Here is an 8,271-nt window from a genome sequence, read left to right as displayed (position 1 = left end):
GAATGACCCCACATTAAGTTTTAATTAGGAGGAGCAGACAGAGGGACGTGTGTTGAATCAGTGTGGGAAAGAAAAAGTTCATCAGCCACAAAACTCTATGGACAGAATGACCCTGCCCGCTATTAAAATATATAATAAGGTTTTGTTCATTGCCTTCATATTTTATTTATCAGGGAAATGTAAACGGATATTTTTACATTGTGCACATTTTCTGCTGCACAAAAAAGCAAAGGCCTTCACTGTAACTAAATAAAAAAAAATTATCTGTTTATCTTTTAAATCTGGATAAAAGATTATATTTCAATGTGTTGTTTACTTGAAATCCAAATGTATTGCTCTGCTTCAGGGCCCAGTTTTGACAATTAATCAGGTTTTGGGATTACAGGCTGACCTGGTGTCAGTCGGACCTCAATCAGTGTCCAACTGATCTGTGTCCGGAGTCAAACAACAGATGGACACACGCAGGGTCAACAGGGGATTATTTTCGTCTCTTTATGTGGAAAGAGGAAAAACACGGACATGTCCATCAGTCAGGACTGAGTCTGGCATTTTATTACTGTACATAGGGTAGACAGGAAAATATTATAACAAATGACAGCCCTGTGTTTTTCTATTTAAGTTGTTCATTTATTATATTTTAGATGTTTAATATATACTTTTGAAAACAATAAAACATTGCAAATAATCAAGGCATAAAATGGTAATAACATCATGGTCTTATAGAAAAGTCTCTCACTCTCTAGATAGATAGATAGATAGATAGATAGATAGATAGATAGATAGATAGATAGAGAGAGAGAGAGAGAGAGAGCATTTGAAAAAAAATAAGTGTAGATTTAAAAAAGAGAAAGAGAGAAATTAATCCTATGTACCTCATGAACATCTACTAGCATCTAGAAAAGAAAAATGAAGGTAAAAATTAAGGACAGAAGCAAGTGGCAATGCAATTAAATAAGTATGAACAGCATGTAAAACGACTCTTTTTCATCCACTTAAATCTAAATCATACTCGTGTAGCACTGGAGATCTCACTCATAGAGGCCCATTCAGGAGTCAGCATGTTTTCAATCCATCCAAACACTACAGAGGCTGATTTTGGTGATTAGTTCCCCTCTCTGGATGAATGGAAACCAATTAGTGAAATCAGCCTCTGTAGAGCCTGGGTGGAACGAAAGCCCAAATGTTCAAATGATTTTGTAAAAACTGTTACACTGGCGTGATTTTCATCATTAAAGAAATGTTTCATATTCTGTCGGATTTACCCTGTATGCTCTGCAAATGTGTGCTTTATGTTTATTTCTGCAAACAAATATTAGAAAAGCTCCAGGAATAATCACAACAGCCTCAGTATCTTATCATACCTCTGCAGTGGTAATTGCTTGAATAAGTCACTTTAGTTAAATATTGCTTTTTGATGAGTGTCTTGTGAGGCGGGGCAGCTGGTCAGGGACCTGTTGGTGAAGTCCCTACAGGTCATCAGGGATCAGGGGTCATGATCTGGACTTGTCCCCCAGAGGACAATAAACAGGCCGGAGAGATGCCGAGGTCAGGAGCCGCCTGAGCCAGAGCCAAAGGTCAAGGGCCGCTAATTAAGTGGCTATTTCCTACTATTCCCCAGTGACCGCTGGACTCGGAGACGTACAGGGAAATGTGTGAAGAAGTCTATATATAGGAGGTTAATAAAACCTGGTCATTAGAAAAAAAAATAGTGACTGGAACAGCAGAAAATATTACATTACATTACATTTATTCATTTGAGATGCTTTTGTCCAATGCGACTTCCAAGTGAGGGACAACACTAAAGCTTCAGTGCAGTGGAGACCTGGTGTAAGTATTAATTATTACATTCCTAAGTGGATAACAACAATAGCTTTACCTCATATGAGCTTTTTACAGGAGGATTTTCAAAATAAAATTGACGTTCAATACAAAACGCTATAGCCATGACAGTGGCCTAAGTGTAGAAAAAAAAAGTGAATGCTGCATATTCTCTCCTACAAAATGTCTTAACATTAGTTAGAGTTTGCTACAAGAGTATTTAAATGTAAATAAGCATTGATAGAGAGATTCAAATCAATAATCTCACATCAAAACCAATTTCCACTTCAGAAGCTACAAGAGAGAGAAACAGAGAGGCAGGACCTCACAGCTCAAGTTGAGGAATCCGAACATTTTGGAGGGAAAGTCGGTAGGAGCTGTTTATGCCTTTCCAGTCCCTGAATGAGCCTATGTGTATGATCCCTTAGCATAAGAATGGAGATGGGGCCTGTGAACTCCTCTGACACTGACCTTTCTCCTTGGATGTGAATAGTATCACTCAAGGGCTGCCCAGCAGCCTTTCAGTCAGACCTGAGCCTTGCCCTCGCCTAAACTCCTAATCAGGCTGATTTAATGTATCCTACAAGCCCGTCCTCACCACCCAACCCCACTGCTGCTTCAGAGGAGTCGCTCTGCAGCCTTTTACTGGAGGCACACACTCTCCGCACAGCCCTGCCTCTGGGCCCCTGCACTTTGGGAAGTTAGAGTAGTTGGTTTGAAACAACAGGGGGCCCTTTCTCCTTCCAAAGAGTCTGGGTCTCTTCATAATCAATTGGTTCCTCCTCCGAGGAGCTGATGCTTAATCCAAACTATTTTGGATTTGAAGTACTTTTTAAAATTTAATTTTATTGTTATTATTTTCTATTTATTTTTTGCCACCAGCTGAAATTGTGGTGTCTATTAAATGGCATATATAAAAATGATTTAAATGACACTGCAATACAAAATGATTTTACAGTTCATATAAATCACTATATTACAGTATACAGTTCTAACATATAACAAATACTATGACATTACATGCACATAATATCCTGTCATCGTCATTTTCATCTAGGTGGATTAATAAGAAACCTGCTCCACATAATACATGTTTATATCATAAAAGCTATATGTTCAATCTTACTCAGATATCGCTGTATTATACTCTGATATCTTTGTTCAGCTGGAAGTCTGTGTGTAAATCTGTCCTCTGCACTGTCTTTATATTTAATGAGAGCTAATTCAAAATGCGTAGAAAATAAACATCTGAGCTTGAATTCATTTCACGGTATACAGTCATTATGGACATGCTGTAGGCCTTCATGCGTGTGCTGTATGTATCTGTGCGAGGTCCAGCAGTACACAGCGTGCAGTGCTGAGGGGACAGAGCAGATGAACAAACTAATTTGCCAACAAACTCATAAATGTCTAAAAATGAAAGTTTGCGCACATTTCCTGGACGTAAATCATCATGTAAAATCAAGGCCTCTTCGTATCAAAATGAAATAAGGTTTTCCGCAAAAACCTCTATATATCCTATATCCTCTAAAGGTCTTTAATGGCCCTTTGGTTTGGCGTTTAGCCGTAGAAATCTAATTAAAGGAAACCGAATACATGCATAAAGCCTCACATACTGTAGCCGATTTAGAGATTTGCCATACCTGAAGACGAAAAGAAAAATCTTAAAACTTGAAAGAATTGTATATTGTGAAGGAGTTAATATTACTTCGGCTTTTTAAAAAAAAAAACAAAAAAAAAAAACATACACATTTATTTTTCGTTCTTGTTTTTTGTTACTTCAAGTTCATTTACGCCTTTATATTTACGACCGTCCATCATTGTTTACAGCTGCAGTGCGTCCCTTGATTGGTGTGTAATAGCATCAGTGCAGCGAGTCCCGCCTCTCGCTGCAGCTCATTCCCAGGCTGTAATACAGTTAATGTAGTGTAGGTCCTGTGAGAGCCAACCTGCGCCAGCCCTGTGTCATCTATCGCCTTATGTTATAGGTGTCAAAGCGCATTAATGATTCTCAGGTGGGATTTTAAATGGCATTTATTAACGTTAATTCAAAATAAAGAGATATAGGCAAAATTAGTTTTTAAAATTATTTTTGAAAGCATGGCATGCAGAGAGGATGGCTACTTGGATTGGAATAACTATTAATGCAAAAATAATGCTTAATCAACATTCCCGGGTACAAACAAAAATCACTAACTTTTTTTATGTTAGTCGAGCCTGTGTGTGTGTGTGTGTGTGTGTGTGTGTGTGTGTGTGTGTGTGTGTGTGTGTGTGTGTGTGTGTGTGTTTGATAATATATGTTTTCTTCAACAAATAACCGAGCAGCGAGACGCCGTTTGCATGCTACTACCCTGTAAGCTTTGGGATATAATGAAGAAAAAAAAAAAAATCAAAAGCTCTTTTTTTGATAACGATATTTCTGAATTGGATTTCGTGATTTGTTGTAACGAAAATGAGGCCTAACTTACATCAGACGTGATCTTGTAAAGTGTAAACGCTGTCACAAAATTTTAAAACAGTTCATTTGACCTAGCCTAAGTGATACTGGCAAGTCTATTTACTCTCAAATAGGCCAACAGAAAGAAGAAGGTTGTGGCCTTACTTATATTACAATATTATTTTATTAACTAGCCTATACTTGTTGTTACCCTTTTCTGCTCATTGCTCTGCTTTAAAAGCCACCACACTTATTGCTAATTAAAAAAAATTACATCCAGAATGTAATTTACAAACCCAAATCTAGCACAGCCCTTTCAAAGCTTCCTCCTGTTAAGACAAGAGGGTCAAAGCAGGTGGCATCCGTTGATGGTTTGGGTTTTGTGACAAATCTGAAGAAGGCTTCTGGTGCCGCACAGGCAACGAATTCTGGTATTTGGACTACTGGAGGTATTTGCTTGCTTGGTCTGTGTCCAGCATAAAACTAAACTGATCTCCCTCCAGGGTGTATGAATGAGGAGAGAAAGCTTTGTGTGTGTGTGTGTGTGTGTGTGTGTGTGTGCATGCGTGCGTGCACGTATGTTCATGTTTGAATGTACACACTGTCCATGTCTCCATGTGTGTGTGTGGAGAGAACATTAAATGTGAGATAAATCCACTGCTGCTTTTGCCCTGTCCTGTGGTGCTGCACATCACTCTCCAGATTGTGGTATAGATCACAAAATGTCAAACACCATGGGAAGTGGCCTGTTACCCTGCGAAATGTCTTGCAAAGAAATCAGCTGATTTACGAATTTCCATCCGAGCATGAGTGAGAATGGTGGAGGGTCTCAGTTAGACAATCTAAGAATATTTGATTTGACAAACAAATGAGCAAGAAAAGAGAGATGCATTTCCTGACTACTAATCCAAGGACGAAAGGTAGGAGAGACAGGATGGGGAGGAAGAAGGAGAGTGATAGTATGTGAGGGAAAGAGAGATGAGCCCATATTGAGACACAGCCAGTGCTGTGCGCATGCTCACATGAGGTGTGGAAAGGCTCATCAGAGCTGCACACTGTGTGGGTTGGCATTTTTCAAAAAGCCACGTGAGGCTGCAGCCGTTCCCTTCGCTCACAAATCTGTCATGACACGCCGGTTGCTAGACTGTGATTGGCTGAGGATGGTGTGAATCATAAGGCAAAGGTGAAAGGTGAAATGTAAGCATGGCTGCTTGGAAAAGGTATACCTGATGTGACTAGAAGCTGATTGTCGTTTATCAATGCAATACATTTAGATTTGTATTCTAACCATAGTTCAAATGTTGACAGAAATATATTTTTGGACTGAAAATTTTATTCAATTTTTTACTGTTAATGCATGTTCCTGCAGGATGAGACAGAGAGACGCAATAAAATATATCCATGTGTTTTTATCTTCATATCTAGTCACAGTCATTTCCAATGGTCCCCTTGAGGTCTTTGGGTCCATCTCTGCAGGAATTCAAAGCCACATTCCAACAGGGTGATTTTAGGGTGATTTACCATTCAGTATTTATATGGACACAAGGGACTTGAACCGTGTCTGATGTGTGGCTGCTATGTTAGCCTTTGACCCCAGACTGTCTGGAGGGCCACGGTGACAGAGAGTCAAGGTCAAGGGGAAAGGGGGGCAGTGGGTGGTGGAGGAGGGGTGGGGGTGGGTGTAAGCAGCATCTGACGGGGTGGAAGGGCTCCCTGTCTGGGAGTGAGGAACCCAGACAGTCCCAGACGTCTATCTGAGGGGAGACGGTGTGGTGTGTGTACCCCTTTAGATCCCCACATCCTAACATGTCTGTTCCCACTCACCTCTGTGGCCCTGGAGGAGGAAACTGGGACCACTGATGTCTAGAGGCCGGCGGGGCGATAGTTCCCACACTGGAGGAGGAGAGACACAAATCTGAATATATATCACTAATCCTTTAGATTCAGATAAACACAAAGCCACACACATACGCTCTGTCTGCGTCTCATTTGCACCAAAGCTTTTATCTTTAATTCTCACAGTAACGCATCAGGCTTCAAGTCTAACTGCTCGTTTTATTGGAATCGTTACATGACTTATTTACCTACATTAATCTGGTCATTCAATAATGTTTATTGTTCACGTCTACTCAAACACAACTGGGAACTTTTGTTTATAATGATCCAATATCTGAATATTGAGCTCTGGAGTATACATGCTTGTATGTGACATTCTATACATTATTATGTGTATATATAGATTCACTTTGTAGTTATTTACGATTCTTATTCTCAGTCTAATAAACTTTATCTAGAAAATACTGTGAATAGGCATTTGGAGACACAGTGATAAGCTTAGAAAATACAATATTGTTACATATTAAACCGCTGGCTGTCATTTTTTGGCTTGTGAGCCCTTATTTGTGAGGAAGAATGTTGCTTATCCTTCTTTCCTACCACATTAATCACATTAAGATCGCTCTGATTTATTTTCTAACCCATTGCAGGTGCCCGACATCTTGGTTAGGACCAACTGGACTAAAATAACCAACAATATTTAAAGTAATTAAAACTTGCTTCACCTCAAATAGCAACAACAGTAAAATGCTGCCTCTGCATTGACAGTAGAATCTAATAATGTCATTACATAGTAGCAGTTATAGGGACTTTTTCTCTGAAGGTTTTTGAGTACATTCTGATCATATCCATGTACTTTTACTTAAAGTTTGCCTCTGGAAATGTTTAAAGGCTCATCCCTTCTCTGCTTGGAATGATAATTTGTCTGATGTGTTGTTTTTTTTTTTTTGTTGTTTTTTTTTAAGTTGAGCATTGGCTCGCTGAAACTTCTCCGTCTTCTTCATTGAAAAATCCTGAATCTGTGAATCCACAAATATTCATATTTATATTTGAATATTTTTATCTGAATAGACAGATTTAAATTGAGCACGGAGAACTGTTCCCCCTTCAGCAAATGAATGTAAAGACAACCTTCTAGTGTCAAACTCATAGATCATTCTACACAGTGAAGTAGGATTTTGAATGAAGGAGTTTTACTTGAGTGTTTTTACATTGTTGTAGCGGTACTTCTACTTGAGAGTAATTTCTTACCCCACTGCCAGACAGGTGCATCAAACACACCAACACAGGCGATTGTTACAGCAGGATTGAGCTTCTACTTAAAGAAGAAGCAGCTCCCTCTACAGGTAATAATCGGTGCCACTTTCATAGAGACCTTGTAGGCTGTATGCCCCCTACCCCCCTGTTCACCCTGCCAACCAACATAACCAGACACACACACTGTCACACACTAACACACACACACACACGGTCACAGATATAAGGCCTCCCAGACCTCCCGGGTGATCTGCAGTGGAGCGTGTAGCCACCTGTCAATCACCAGATCTCGGCGGCCTTAAGAGAGACATTTCGTCTGGGACAACGGCAGCCCGTCCCTCCCCATACATTCTGCCTCCCCTAGCAACCATGGCCGGATGACTGAGAGGCTTTGTCCCCTCACAACAGGAGTCCACCATTGAACCCAGAAGCCCGTAGCAACCAGAATTAGAGGGTGCCAGAAAGGGGTCTTTTCTGTGAAACGGGGGTGAAAGCTCTGTTCTTGTCCCTGCGTCTGGGATTCATATCATGGGCCTGAATGGCGTCCCCTCCTCCTTTTAAATGCTGGTGTAACGGAGCGTATGAAGGGGCTAGCAGTGAGCGGATAGGATCATGGTTAATCTGCTGTTCCTCTCCACTGTGGTCCGATAGGGACACTTAAGCAGCCTCTGTGGACAGTTAGTGGCGTGGGGAGGCCCAGGGATACCTGGGTCGGCCAGAGCTGCACGGTTCATTGGCAGGTTGCAAACAGAATAGCGAAAAAAAAAAAAAAACACAGATGGGCAGTGGTGGAAGAAATACTCAGATCATTTACTCATGTAAAAGTACTACCCATCTATCCATCCATCCATCCATCCATCCGTATCACTTACGTTCATGGGGGGTGATGGAGCAAATCCTAGCTGGCATTGGGTGAGAATAGG

The sequence above is a fragment of the Seriola dumerili genome, unplaced genomic scaffold, assembly GCF_002260705.1.
Source record: "Seriola dumerili isolate Sdu_G_001 unplaced genomic scaffold, Sdu_1.0 BDQW01000219.1, whole genome shotgun sequence".
Classification (NCBI taxonomy): Eukaryota; Metazoa; Chordata; class Actinopteri; order Carangiformes; family Carangidae; genus Seriola; species Seriola dumerili.
This window is presented reverse-complemented; position numbering follows the sequence as displayed.